The following is a 15654-nucleotide window of genomic DNA, read 5'->3' as shown; positions in this document are numbered from 1 at the left end:
CCTTGTCTTTGGAAGCGCTTTGAGGACAGGGAGAAGGAGCCCATGGGGCCCACGAGTCGAGTCGCTGTTTGTGTTGAAGACTGTTTGGGAGGAGCAGTCGGGGCACAGAAGCAGTGTTTCTGCTGTTCCTTTGAAACTTGAGTTAGACCTTGCCGTTGGCCTCAGAAAACCTCCAGTTAACTGTTTCCCAGGGACACCAAGACACGTCGTTCCAAATCGTTCTTTGTTAAATAATTCAGAGGTCAGCAAGCTTGGCATGCCAAGGAGGCAAGAGTGTGTGGCTCATTATTTGCAGCGATTCCAAGTTCATCAGAGTGTGAACTCTGCTCTGTTTATCTGATTCCACGATGTAAATCTAACTAGTTTGAAATTTTTCGCTGACCAATTCCGTCTTGTTCAGACGCTGCCCGGGCTGTGAAGAGCCATTCCTACGACGCGCCATGCATCACGCGGCCCAGTCAGTTTTAAAAATGCTGGCGACATTGTTTACTAAACTTGGGCTTTGTGCCTGGGCTGGTTAAACAGCCATCTACAGGATGGAGATGTGCATTAGGATGTTTTCATACCCCCCTACCCCCACTGTCCGTGTGGGGTGTGAGCAAGAGCTTGGACCTCCTCACCTTTCTCCCCTGACCATGATTAAACCCCAAATCAATTAAAACCCGACCAAAGGACATCACAGAAGCCATGGGATGCTCTAACCCTGGCGATGCCTGGGCGAGACAAAGCAGGGCAGGCATGGGTAGAGGGAGGCAGTGCCTAGGGAGTGTGGAGCCCACCCTGGGGTCCTCGCTGGGGGCGGGGGGGGGGGTTCTTTAGCTTCTCTCTCTGTTTCTCCCAAACCGGATATCTCCTTGCTTTCCCTTAAGGCCCAGCTGTCTTTGAATTAATGATACTGACCACCACCTCCTTCCAGTAACTATACTCTGGCAGAGTAAGGAACATTCCTTCCTCACCTCTGGACCTCCACCCTGCTGTGCCTCCCCTCGACTCTGTGTCTCAGCTGCTCCAGGGCACTCGTGGCTGTCGCTGACTTAGCAGGCCATGTAGCATGGCAATTCGGTGCTCAAGGTTTGGAGGGAATGGCCTGGGTTTGAATCCCAGCTCTTCCAGCTGGAAGACTTTGGGTCTGTCACCTGTCCTCTTTGAGCCTCAGTTTCCCTCTCTGTGGAATGAAGATAACAACAGTACCTACTCCCAGGATTGTCGTGAGGATTCAAAGAGCTGGTGCATGTAAAGGGTTACCACAGACCCCATGCCTGATCAGTAGTAATCAGCAGTACTGTCATAGTGCTCCCCTGAACTGATGTGCTTACGGTGTTGGTTCTCCAAATGAGTGTGCCTGGAGACTGGTGATCAGGCATGGATCCAGAGATTTACCCATACATTGAATACTTACTGAGTGCCCCCTGTGTGCCAGGCGCTGTCCTAGCATGAGGCACACGATAGAAAAAATTCCCTTCTCAAGGATCTAGAAATACCCTTCTCAAGGTATTCTAGTCTGTGAAATGATGGATCAATGGTTATGGAGATGGAAAAGGAGATCCATGAATATAGGTATAAAATGGAGACTTGGATGTATGGCTTTCTGCTAACAGTAAGAGAAAACCCAACCAACAGTAGCTGATATCATAAATTAGCCACTATTTCCTAGGATAGATGGTCCTGTGGTTTGCAACTCAGTGATGTCACCAAGGATCCAGTATGCTTCTATACTTCAACTCTACCTCTCGGTGGGGTGGATTTTCATTCTTAGAGTTATTGTTTCATGGTCACAGAACGGCTGCTGCAGCTCCAGGCATCACATCTGCCTGTATTGTGGCCCAAGGGGGAAAGGTAAGAAGGGCAACAAAAGCCTTTCTCCTCTTGTGACTTTCCCTTTTATCAGGGGAGCAATGTCTCCCAGAAACCTCTTACAGACTTCCCTTTATAGCTCACCAACTAGAAGCCACCTGGACCACTTACTGGCAAAGTGGAAAAGGACTACTGTGGTGGGCTTACACTGATATCATAAATCCCTTGCTGCCGTGCACATTGCTACCTGAAAGCAGCATTCAGTGCCCAAGAAGGAAGGAGAAATGGCTGTTGGTGGGTGACCCATTGCTTCTGCTTCCCAGCTGGCCTGAGAGTCCCTTTGGTAGAGAGAAGTCAGAGGTTCCAGCTGAAGGGTCCATTTTGGGATACTTAGTGATTATGACTGCCACCCGAAGCTTCCGTGGCTTGTTTAACAGTGAGCTGAGGAGGGGGCTTTCTCCCTTTCTGCTATGTAGGACACAGAGGTGGCATCTGATGTAACTGTGGAGTGGCAGGGGACAGGAAGCAGCAGTTGTGCTGCAAAGGGAAACAGATAAGTCCAAACAGCACCAAGGGCCCTCTCTTTCTGGCTTGTGAGCACCCAGGCAAGTGCCAGAAAAATATATACAAAGACTTCTCTACCCCAGGGGCCTGCTGGACTCCTCCTTGGACACCCACAGCCAGAAAGCCCAAACCCTCGACCTGGCAGCCTCCTCCCAGGCTCTGCCAGTGCCCTGCCTGTCTCCATTCTTACCCCACATGACTTATTGGTATACTTGTCTTTTCTGCTAGACTCCTCCAGCAACTAGACCATGGCTTCGTGGCACGGGGGCTGGTCTTTTTTGTTCTCTGACCTCAGGGTCTAGCTCAGTGGCTGGCCCATGGCAGAGGCTCAATTAATATAGAGAGAAAGAATGAATGAAGATTCACAAAGCATAGATGGAAATGCAGAGGGAGTAGCTAACTCTGGGGAGGGGTAGGAGAGTCACTCGAGGAGGTGATGACAGTTAGGTATTAAGGGACGAGTAGGAATTTTCCAGATGGAGAGGGAGGGTGGGTTTGCAGGAAGAGCGAAGAACAGGTGCAAATGCCTGAGGCATGGAAAAGAACAGCATATGCCTGCAGAGTGGTTTGTGCGGCAAGTCTGGGGAAAGCTGTTAGGGCAGGGAGTGGTGTCAGTGAATCCAAGGGGGTCGGCAGAGATCAGTGCAAAGGACCTCATGAGCTGTGCTCAGGTGGTGGGCTTTACTCTGAAGGTCATTGGAAGCTACTGGGTGTTCGTGAGCAGGTGAATGAGATGGTGAAATTTGCATTGTAGGAAGATGACTTTGGCAGTGGTGGCCTGAGGGGAAGGAGTCGGGAGAGGAGACTGGGCTGGGAAGATATTAAGGCTCACTGTGATATGTCCGGAGGCTGATTCCTATCTTTACCTCCAACTCCTGGCGCAGGAAGTGGGGCGGTGATGGCCACCCTTCCACGAGCCCTGTTACCGCTGTGAGGGACCGCCGGAGGAAGAGGAGCCAATGTCAGCATGGATTGTGAGGGGACTTTCCCATGACCTTATCTGTCAGCCAGGGGACCGGCTGGGGGTCACTGGGGGAGATCTCCCCCTCCTGCCACCAGATGGGGGTGCTCGCCTGATGGAGGCTCTACTCCCCTATCTATCTTCTAAGACAAGTTGAACCAACTTGAGAGAAGTCTGGCATGGAACCAGGAAGGGCAATCAATGGAGTAATTCAGAAAAAATTCAAGGTATGTGGGCTCCTTGGGGAATCACCTGCTGAAATCCATACTCAGCCACGGCCTGCCCAATGGCGTCTGGAGGGCGGGCTTTCAGGTAGAGCCAAACCTGAAGGTAGACAGAGTCATGGATCCATCATTTCCTGAGGATTTGTTTTGTGCCAGGCAATGTCTTGTTTAATCCTTATGCGACCCTCCCAGGGAAGTGTTATTACTTTAATTTTCAAAAGAAGAAACTGAGGCAGGTAGAGATGAAGGACCTTGCCTAAGGTCACATAGCAGAGTCCCTGTGCAGCAGACAATGGCTGAACTGGTTTTGTTTTTTTTTTTTAAGATTTTATTTATTTATTTGACAGAGAGAGATCATAAGTAGGCAGGGAGACAGGCAGAGAGAGAGAGGAGAAAGCAGGCTCCCTGCTGAGCAGAGAGCCTGATGCAGGGCTCGATCCCAGGACCCCATGATCCCAGGATCATGACCCGAGCCAAACACAGAGGCTTTAACCCACTGAGCCACCCAAGCACCCCTACACTGGTTCTTCTGGACTAGCTGCAAACTTGTCTGATTTTGTCCCTGATACATCATCACAGCTGAGCTGAGGTCCGTGTACCAGCCAAGTAGCCACTCCTTGCTAAGCAGTGTGGGGCACTGGTCATTGTGTCATTTCAGACCCTTGCAACAACCCATTCCACGGGAAGGTATTCAGCCCATTTCACAGATGAAGAGGTGAAAGGACTGTTGGAGGTCACATCCCTGGTAAGCGGGGAGAGCAGGTCTGAACCCGTCTGAGCTCCGTGCGGGAGCTCCTCTTGTTCCTCTTCCTCCCTCTGTTGCTCTCCCCGAGGACAGCACTTCTTCCCTACCCAGCTTTCCCCCAGAACTTTGCTTCCTCCCTGCTCCTCGCAGCGAGAACCGGCACCCCGGCACTTCTGCTCAGACCTGTCTGTTAATGAGCTGAGAAAGTGAGCGTGTGCGCATGTGTTAAAATGAGTCAGCAGGTTGTCCAGGCAGAAGTCTCTAGACAGCACTGTGCAATGCTGGTGACAGAGTCAATTACTGTAGCTCCAGGGAAGGGCTGTTTAGCATCTTGAAAGAATTAACCAACCAGGGCATAATTATTGCAAATGAACCGCCTCTTAATTATATCCGTGTTTCCATTATACACCCCGGAGCGCTCCATCTCCTGCAACGCCTGGCCCCCGGTTAGTCTGTCCCCTTTGCCAGAGCCTGGCCCGCGGATAGGACTGCAACCCTGCGCATGTGGCAACAGCTGCTCTTCCTGAACTAGTAATGTAAAGGTCGTGTTTTAGCTCGTGGACATTTCTGCCAGAAATAGACGAAAAGAGCAAAGTGGTTTTGACGGCCCCGCCTTGCCGCGCCCCCACGGAGCCGTCTTCCTCCGGATCTAATTGAGTTCCGTAATAGCCCCCTTTACCTGCACAACCCCTGCCTGCCAGACGCTTTTTGTGACTCTGTTATTCTCCATTTTACAGGTGGGGAAACTGAGGCCTAAAGGTCATAGGGACTCGCCCAAGGTCATCTATATAGTAAATTGCAGAAACAACATTTTACCCGGGGTCTACCTGGAATCTGAGTCTGTTCTTTGTGCTGGGACAGCTGGTCACCCTCTTCCCCAGTCAACCCCATGCATGTCTGGGGGATAGCTCTGCCCCAGTCCTGTCCGGGGGTGCGGGCACTCGGCCAAGCTCAGCGCTTGCCCATGGTGTCTCTGCCCTCAGCTGCAGTGAACCCATCTCTTAAGGTCTAGTTAGAGTTTGTCTCAAACCTCATTTTAGGCTAGTGGCCAGCTTTGCCCAAGGTTTCTGAGAAGTCTCTGGAAGTCCTCATTCTTTGCCTTGGGTTCGTTCTGGCTCTCCAGGTGGACTCTCCTGCTGTTCCTGCTTCCCCCCGGGGCTGAATGAAGCAGGTTCTTTCCCTCTGCTTGCTGCCCACTGGCTAGCTCCTGCTCACACCAGACATTTGAAAATACCAACCATTTCCGGGAAGGTGAGGAGCTGGGTTATGGGGCTGAAAGCCCAACAATTTTTAATTATTGGGCATCCTGTTGTTGTGTGTAAACGTTTTATTCAAGTTCATAAAGAAAGTAAATCTCGAATATACAGCCTAATGAGTTTTCCATAATGTGAACACACCCACATGTAACCAGTGTCTGGACTGGGAGTAGAACATTCTAGCACTTGAAAACCACCCCCAGCCCCCCAAACTCAAGCTGTTCCCAATTTTTCCCCTTTCCATGCACGGTGCATATAGCAGGTAGCCGATACTGGGAACGTTTGCTGGGTGCTAAATGCTTTATGGGTATCATCTCACTTCATCTCCCCATTTACTCGAAGAGAAAGGTAGCGTTACCGTCCCCATTTTACAGATGGAGATATCAAGGCTCAGGTTAATTTATCCAAGTTGTTTCTGTAGGTAGCAGAGGCAGGATTTGAACCTGGCACCACTCTGCTCCAGTGTCCCAACTTTTGTCCTCTAGCCTGGGAAAACATTGTGCCCTTGATTCCTCTGTATATTCCAAGCCCTCACTGAACGTTCACTCCCCTTTCCAGAAGGGGGATCTCGTAGCAGGCTTTGGTGTCTAATATGATGCAGTGCATCCAGAAGGCACCTAATTAATGTCGGCCGCAAGAATGACTAAACCAAATGCCATTGTCTGAAGCATAAATTGTCTACTCAGATCCTGGCTTGGAGAGAAAAGTCTACATGAAAGACAATAGTTTGTAGCTATTTTCAAGAAACCAACCCTTTGCACGTCTCTACCTGGGAGGCTGCAGATTGCAAGGCATAAGCAATCCCTAGGTCTCTGCTTCCTCCCCATTTCCTCATGTTAATTTGTGGTAAGAGGACATGAAAAGAAACAAACAAAGCAAGGAGGTAGGCAAAGACTTCTTAGCTCCAGTAGGGGAAGGCATGCAAGATGGATGGAGTGCTCTGCTATCCTCTCAAAGTTCACACTGTTTTTACTCCAGAGTTGTTTCCCCAAGTGATTTATTTTGCTATCTAGAAAATCAATTTTTTTTTTTCCTCAAGCCCACAGAAGAGTCTCCGTGTTTCAAAACACATTTGTGTTCTTAAAACTAACATATTCAGTCGTATTGCCTCTGGTATCTGTAAGCAGATCCATTCCATGCTATTTTTAGGGTCATTTCCAGAAAAATAATTTACTTTTCATTGTGGAGTCTGTCAAGCTAAGTGGAGTTATTTTCTTTCCTGAGTTGGATGAGTAAATCCAGTCCTTAAAACACAGGTATTTAAAACGGTTCCTGCAGGGGCACCTGGGTGACTCAGTGGGTTTAAGCCTCTGCTTTCGGCTCAGGTCATGATCCCAGAGTCCTGGGATCGAGCCCCTGGGATCGAGCTTTCTGCTCAGCAGGAGTCTACTTCCTCCTCTCTCTCTGCCTACTTGTGATCTCTGTCTGTCAAATAAATAAATAAATAAAATCTTTAGGAAAAAAAAAACCTGTTCCTGCAGATATGGGGCTCACAGTTGGATTTATCTAGTGGTGGATTAAAATAACAAGGATCTACCAGAACGTCTTTGTGTCCAATGTGCTTTGTTACCATCTATCAGATCTATTTTCTTAAGTAGTCAGAGCTGTTTGTACTACTAATAATAATAGCTCTACCAAGAATTGCCTTTGGATATTAAAAATAGCTCCTTCCTTAGGGTCTAGGATTTTCCAAAGTCTAAGTTAAGAGCATTAACTTTGGAGGTGCCTGTGCCAGGACTCAAATCTTGACAAGCCATTCAACCTCTCTGGCTTCGGTTTCCTAATCTGAAAAACAGGAAGGGTATCGCTGCCTGCCCCAACTAGTTTTACAGGGGCAAAGTAAGGGAAGCCAGGGGTACCGGAGTGGATGTCTCCAATAGGCAAAGAAGGCACAAGGTCTAGGACCCATGATTCTTTTAGGGACCCACAAAAATATTCTATTTTAATTTTTTTTAAATCAGAAGAAAAATATAAATGTGATAATGAATACATAATAATATATCTAGCCCAGATTATATGTGTCCTTATTAACAACACAATCACAAAACGTAATTTTCAATATTTTTTAATGAAGGAAGGAGCCCACGAAGACAATTGTGTGGAGGCATCTATGAAGGTGATAAGCAACCCTGGCATGTATCAGCCAGGATTAGGTTATGCAGTAACCTAATTTGAACCTAACCTAAGGTTCAAAAAACGGAAGTAAAAGAAGTCCAGAAGTGGACAAACTGAGGGTGGTTTGGCAACTCCTTGGTCTTCCAATTCTTGGACTTCTTTTTTTCTGTAGCACCTCCCTCAAATTTGCCTCATGGCCCAAAATGGCTGCTGAAGCATTAGGCATCATGTCTGCGTTCCAGGCATCAGGAAGAAAGAAGGGGCAAAGGGCACCTCTGCTGTCTGGCAGCACTGTCATATCATTCAACAGTGAGGGTCGGTGAGAACCTACTCTGTGTTAGGTTACTGTTCTGGGCACCAGGAATCCAGCAGGAAGCAAAGTGAACAAAAATCCCTATTCTCCTGGAGTTTATCTTCTAATGGGGGAGGGAGAAAAATAAATATGTCCGCTGAGGATCCATGGTATGGAGCCAACCAAAGCTGAGTTCAAACCTGAAGGTTTGAACTGGAGGAGGCTGAGTTCTAGAACTGGAGTGTATTTTATATAGAGTCCAAAGGAAGGCTTTACTCTGAAGTGGTAAGAGGGGAGCAAAAACCTGAAGGAGCTGGGGACCAACCGTGTAGACATCTAGAATAAAAATGTTCTAGGCATGGGGCACCTGGGTGGCTCAGTGGGTTGGGCCTCTGCCTTTGGCAAGGGTCGTGGTCTCAGGGTCCTGGGATCGGGCCCTGCGTCGGGCTCTCTGCTTGGCGGGGAGCCTGCTTCCCCCTCTCTCTCTGCCTGCATCTCTGTCTGCTTGTGATCTCTGCCTGTCGAATAAATGAATAAAATCTTAAAAAAAAAAAAATATGTTCTAGGCAGAGGGAACAGTAAGCGCAAAGGCCCTGAGGCAGAAGCATGCTTTGTGTGTCTGAAGAACAGCAAGAGGGCCAGTGTGGCTAGTGGAGACAGTGGGACATGAGGTGGGGGTGCCAGAGTTAGGGAAAATCGCTTAGGGCCTGTACGTCACTGTCAGAACTTTGATTTGTATTCTGAAGGTGATGGGAAGCCATTGCAGAGTCTGGGACAGAGGAGGGCATGATTTGATCTGTAAAAGCATTCCTTTGGCTGTGTGTTGCATTTTGGCCACGTTATAGGGGAATATAGGCAGGGAGACTGGGCAGGAGCTACCGCCTTGTGAAGGTCAATTCTATGTGTCAACTTGGCTGGGCTAAGGGATACCCAGATGGCAGGTGAAACATTATTTCTCAGTGTGTCTCTGGAGGAAATCAGTCTTTGAATTGGTAGATTGAGAAAGAAGAGCACCCTCACCAGGGCAGGAGGACATTGTCTGTCCACTGAGGGCCTGAATAGAACAAAAAGGTGGAGGAAGAGTGGATCTGCTCTTACTTGAGCTGGACATCCACCTTCTCCTGCCTTTGCACGATGATGCTCCTGGTTTCTGGCCCTTTGGACCTGGCCCAGGACTCACTCTGTCAGCCCCCTTGTCTCGGGCCTTCGGGTTTGAATCAGAATTCTACCACGAGGGGTGCCTGGGTGGCTCAGTCATTAAGTGTCTGCCTTCGGCTCAGGTCATGATCATGGTGTCCTGGGCTCCCTGCTCAGCGGGAAGCCTGCTTCTCCCTCTCCCACTCCCCCTGCTTGTGTTCCCTCTCTTGCTGTGTCTCTCTCTGTCAAATAAATAAATAAAATCTTAAAAAAAAAAAAAAAAGAATGCTACCCCTGCTTTGCTGGGCCTATGCATGGCAGACCTCCATCCATAATACCGTGAACCAATCCCTCAGTATCCCTTTCTCGGTATCTCTATATATCCAATTGGTTCTGTTTCTCTGGAGAACCCTGCCTCATGTATGCCACTCCCCGGTGAGAGATGACCGTGGCTTGGCTCAGGGTAGAGGCAGAGCGGGAGGTGAGAAGTTGCAGTTTGGCTTGACATGATAGACTTTTCGCTTCTCATCCTGAAGGCTTTCTTAGTGGTGCTGCGTATGCCCTGCCGCTGGCGATCAAGTCTGCACAGGAGAGGCTCCACTCCATCGGAGGTCTAGCTATGTTAATCCCACTTGTGGACAAGGCTTAGCCCCCAAGTTCTCAGCAGATGCGGATCTGGGGACTTTAATGGCAGGGTCCAAGATGAAATGAACCTACGGACAAGGTGTTAAAAATATTTGAACTTCCGGGATGCCTGGGTGGCTCAGTTAGTTAAGCAGCTGCCTTCGGCTCAGGTCATGATCCCAGCGTCCTGGGATCAAGTCCCACATCGGGCTCCTTGCTCGGCGGGGAGCCTGCTTCTCCCTCTGCCTCTGCCTGCCATTCTGTCTGCCTGTGCTCACTCTCTCCCCTCTCTCTCTCTGATAAATAAATAAAATCTTTAAAAAATTCTTAAAAAAAAAATTGAACTTCCTTTATAGGAGTTTGCTGCCAACGGTTTTTGCCACAGACCCCACTGCTCTCTATAGTCCTTCACACACTGCCAGTGCCACCTGTTGACATGATTTGGTTTCTGAAGAAGATGCACGAGGCTACTGTGAAGTGGTGTTGCTAATTCTACTTTGTGCCAGCTGGAATCTGTCTTAACCCTGTTTTATAGATGGGGCAAATGAACTGGCCCAGAGCCACGAAATGATTAACATAAGGCCACGTGGTTTTAGCTGTTGATTATGACTCTCTGGTTTCCAATCTCTCTCCAATCTACTGGCTTTTGTAGTTAGTGAGACTTCCCTTCATCAGACAGATGTTATACCCTCCTTGTAAGAAGATGATTCCAGAAACAGGGTAACATAGTTATGTTCAGATTTCCTTCCCGCTCTCCAGTGAAGAAAGGAAAACATTCACTCATGTGTAGGTCACGTGCACCGCGAGGCCTGGGCAGCGCGCCGCATAGGCTTATGGCGTACAACAAAGCTTGTGAAAAAAACGTGTGCACTTGTATTTCTCCAAATGAAGGGTTTCTCTCCAAAAGACAGTATCCATGGCCAACAGTACTTATAATGATGCTTTTACATTCATAGCTCTGTACCTTCTTATTCTGTACCTCCTGGTCTTGGAAAATGATCTTTAGAGGGTGTTCTGAGTAAAACGGGCCATCTTCTAAATTAAATCTCAAGGACTTTGATGAAACCCTTGCCAGGAAATGAGAATGCAGCAGAAGTAGAATTCTATTTCCAAGTGTCCCCAGAGTCTGTACCAAGGACCAAGGGATTCAGAAATAAAAGGGCATTTGCCCTCTATGGAGTTCCGGGGTCAGGGAGGGGGGTGGAGGAAGAGATATTGAACAGTCATTTATTTTTTTCTCCATTTTTTCCAATTTTTCAACTGTTCCTATAGCAACCTTAATAGAGATTGGGTTGCTAGAAAAGCATTCGTTTCTATAGAAACAATTCGTTCTATAAGAGAAAAAGTTTACTTGGTAGCACATGAAATCTAATATTAGGATTTTAGTTTTGTTGGTGGATTTTTTTCTTTTTTCTTCTTCTTCTTCTTCTTCTTTTTTTTTTTTTCCAGCCAGAAGAATATTTCCCAGGCCACCTACAGACGTATGTTGCATCTTTAGGCTCAGATTTTCATCTCATAGTGTGTTGTCATATGGGTCCTGGGTGGAAGTTACAGAGCCTCAGTCCGTTGAGATCTTTACTGAGAATATATAATTTACAAAATTTTAGTCCTCTTGTATGCTCAGATACAAAGGGCTGGACTAATTGATCTCTTGAGATTTCTGGTGTAGGAATTTGTGGTTTCTCTAGACTTTCCTATGAAAATGCGAAGGGTTTTTACTAGAACCAGATAGATGGTTTTGGTTGTAAGTGACAGAAATCTAACTCAAAACCGGTTAAGAAAAAAAGAAAAGGAGGGGTGGGACATATTAGTTCTTCTATTTTAGGAGTCTGGAGGTTTCAGGTATGGCTGGATCCAGGGCTCATTAAGGCATGGCCTTCCACCGTGTTGGTTTCATTCTACTATGTTCTTCATTCTCTGTACTGACTGTTCTCATGAAGGGAAGTCTCCAGCCTCATTCTCTGCAGCTTTCCATGGCTAGGCATCTTCCATGGAAAGAAAGTACCCTTTTTCTAATAGTTCCAGGAAACCTCCTGGGAATGACTCTAGTGGAACTTAGGCCACATGCCCACCTCTGGACCAATCACTGGGAACATCAGGGAATGACATGAGTAGATGGGCCAGGCCTGGATCAGCTGTTCAGCTTTGGGGTCAGAGGTGAAGTCAGCAGCTCCCAGCCTCCAAAGACTGAGAGAGAACGAATAGTTTCCAGAGAGGAAAATCAGGAGACAGCCTTAGAAAAAAGGGGGAGAGAGAAGATCATGGCACCTGCCAGTCACGCCAGAGACCCAGCTCACCACATTCTAGAATTAGTCTTGACCCTTAAAAGCTGCTTCCTCCCAGCTTGGGCAGAGAGAGAGAGAGCGCTCAGTTTTCCTTTCCCATTTCATTTTTCTAATTAATCTGCTACCAGCTCTGCCTTGAGAACAGCTTTCAAACAAGAATTTTTTTTTCTTCTGAAAGGAGTTGAAGAAAAAATCAGAATACATTTGCATGTTACCTAAAACACTTTAAACCCGTGTCTTATCTTTGTCACTGCACTGTCTTTTCTTTTCAGTGCTGGTATTTCTATAATTACAATCACCTTCAGTCTCACCAGTTCCTTCTCGAAAAGGTTATTCTGAACAAGGGACAGAACAATTGTTTGGAAACATGACCGAGGTCTATTTTTCAGTTGTCTTTTCATCCCAAAGTTCAGAGATTTCTAGAAAATCATGTGTCCACAGAAGCAGCACATAAACAACTAATATAGGGTTTTTTGGGGGAAAAAATATTCCCTGATATGATTGAAAGTGTGAATTATTTCAGGGAGGGTGTTGGTGTGTGGCCAGCAATTTAAATTAACTGGATTTCTGGGGCTTATTAAGAGCTTAAAATCGGATTGTTAAAATTCAGAGAGCACTTTAGTTCAAATTTAATTTCTGCTTATAGGCACTCATTTGCTTTAAAAACGCTTTGTTTTCATTGTTGTTAGCTTGCAAAAATATTTAAAAGTTTAAAATATCCTTGGGAATTTTCTTCCTTGTTAATAAACTAGGTTACTGATTTCCATGGAGATTATTGCCAGCAAAGCTCTCTCTTATGTTTTAGGCGAGGAGCTTTCATGTGGGGATCAAAAGGGAATCATTTGAAACCTTTAATCTCATGGCAAGACCAAATGTTTCTCATGAATGAATCCTGGGGTCTCCATGGGGTGTTTGAGAAGCCCTTCAAGATACACAGCCTTGTGCATCAGAAGAGAACACTTTTCAAGTCGGGGTCTTAAATGAGGGACTTTGACAAGCCTGGTTGTAGGAAGTGTGCCCATGTGCATCGTGTCAGAGGAATTTATCTGTGTTCTGTTGCAGGATGAGGGTGTCCTTCCTACTACTGAGAGTGAACACTGATGTGGCTTTAAGCACACCCCCCGCTCCCAGCCCCCATGTGGCCATGCCTGAGACCTTGGCATCAGGAGAGGCTCCGAGGCACACGGAGAATTAGGCACCAGTGCTGCCAAGCTTCCCAAACCTGAATGGGGCACATCGATAGGAATCTCATTCAAATTCAAGTTCTGAGACAATAGCTCTGGGGTGGGGCCTGGAATTCTGCATTTGTAGCCACCTCCAAGGGGGTCCCCGTGCTGCTGATCAGTGGACCATACTTGGAGCCAGGAGATGGTAGACCGCTTCTTCGTTTCGACTTGACTGGGAAAGAGCCTGAAAACCCTATTTTGGATGCTGCTGGCCTTTGGCAGTGCTGGCTCTGGCAAGCCTTTGGGACTTGACGTCACACCTGGAAAAGAAATCCCATAGGAAGAGTAAGGCCTGAGCGCTGTCTAAGCCAGAGGCGCTAAATGATGTCCTCATCCTGGCAGAGAATCAGGCTGCAAGTAGAGAGAGAGAGAAAGAGAGAGGACAGATCAGCGATGACTCAGGCAGAACTCATCTTTCAAAGCAGGAATAGAAATGAAGCCTGTTGTTCCTTCAGAATTTCCTTAAGAATCTTGCTGAACTGTGGAGACTGTGTTCCCCGAGGGAGTGGTGATATCCAGTAATATCCCTGTTCATTTAGCTGAAGGCAGATTTCCTTGTGCTCCTCACTGGGGGATGATCTTGTACCCGACTCGTGATATAAGAAACCACACTGAAGAATTCCCTCAGAATTCTCAGTGAAGTGGCAAATTTGGTGGAGAGAAAGCAGCCGGCCCCTTCTGAACTTTTTGGAGACTCGCAAAGCTGTCAGGCTGTATCAGGCAGCTAGTGCTGCATAACGAGCTGCCCCAAAACTTAGTTGGCTTCACCACAACCTTTCTATTTCTCACATGTTTGAGGGTAAGCTGCACAGGTGCATCAATCTCGGCTGCTTCTGCTCACGTGTCTTCTGTCAGCAGGTGGCCGTGGCTCTGTGGTCTGGTGTGGCCGTGGCTGGGACAGCTCAGCTCTCCTCCACGTCTTTCCCTGTGCCTCACAGTCCGGGCAGGTTCTCCTGTCTGTGAGAGAGCCGGTCATGCAAGTGGATGAGCAGGAATCCCCACCAGCTTCTCCAGGTTTGCTTGCATCACCTCCGCTAATATATCCCACGGGCCACCTCAAGTCATATGCCAAAGCCCAGCAGAGGGAGAGACCACAAAGTCAGGACAAAGGGTCTGGATGCCGGGACGCCTGTCACAGGGCCACTGATAACATCAATTGACTGCACAGACCCCGACCTAAAGCTTGAGGCCGAGTCTATAAATCTCTGAGGACAGGTAGGACTCCTACGTTCATTTGCCCCCCCCACTCACTCATTCATGAAACATGGATTGTCTGTCTTTCATGCAAAGCGCCAGGCTCTGTCAGACTTGACTTGGACGTTTCACTTGCGGCAAGATTCACACCCACTTAAATTCCACCTCCAGACCGGCTCCATGTGGAAACTGTGAAAAGCTTTCGCTCACTCTTCTAGGGGAGCTAGAGGGCCTCTGGAGTCATATTCCCGGCGTGGGGAGGAGGGTCCACTTCCCAAAAGCCCCCGGGGCAGCCCCCTCCTGTTGCTATGGAGATGTGAGGTAGCTTTCAGGAGCCCCTACCCACCACCCACTTAGGGGCTGCCGCCTTGCAAGATAGAAGGGCCTGGCTAGCGCTCGGAAGGTCTGTGGCCCAGTTAGTCCTTGGGGTTCATTTGGAGCCTATTTTCATCGCCATCAGTAGCAAATAACAATTTTTCTTTCACAGCTTTGTTCGATTTTGGTGGATTTAAAAGCGTAGTGTAAACCCTCAAGTGCCGTGAAAATGTCAGGGTTTCTTATTGTTATGGGTGGGAAGGGGGACCCTGCTGGACCCTCCTTGTCTGGCAGTTAAAATGGCTCTGGGCGGGGCCATGTGAGGTTTGGGGGAAGGGAGAAAGAGGCCCCTTTTGGGACAGTTGCTGATTTCCCTGAGGCCAGTCCCCACATCACGGCTGATTTCTACCATGGTTGCCACCAAAGATTTCATAACCTGCTTGTAAAATTCTCGCCTAGGTGATGAGAGCATTGCTGGGTATGGAACAGGTGGCTTCCTCCAGCAGATGAGAGCAGCCCCAGCTCAGCCTGGCCTGGCTCTGGTATCAGATGCCCGGACCGGAACCTGCTCCGCCTCTGACTACATCTGTGCTTTTGCGCCAGTGACTGAGGTCTGTTTCCTCACCTGTAAAATGGAGATAAAACAGTACCTGAAACAAAGTTAAATGAGATCATGCCTAGGAGCTTCCCACGTAGTAAGTGCTCAGTAAAGGCCACCAGCTGTCATCATCCACGCTACATCGCTTGCTCAACTGATGGTACAAGGGTCTGCATAGACACACTCACACCCCAGGGTTCCCCAGTCCTGTCATCTGAAAGTTGTTGGCTCACCCTGTTTCTTGCCCTGCCCCCCACTCCAGCACCCAACCTCTTACACATCATTTATTTGTCGTCCTGCAGAGCTCAGAGCCCTTGGCTGGGG

This window comes from Mustela erminea, chromosome 7 (genome assembly GCF_009829155.1).
Source record: "Mustela erminea isolate mMusErm1 chromosome 7, mMusErm1.Pri, whole genome shotgun sequence".
Taxonomy (NCBI): Eukaryota; Metazoa; Chordata; class Mammalia; order Carnivora; family Mustelidae; genus Mustela; species Mustela erminea.
This window is presented reverse-complemented; position numbering follows the sequence as displayed.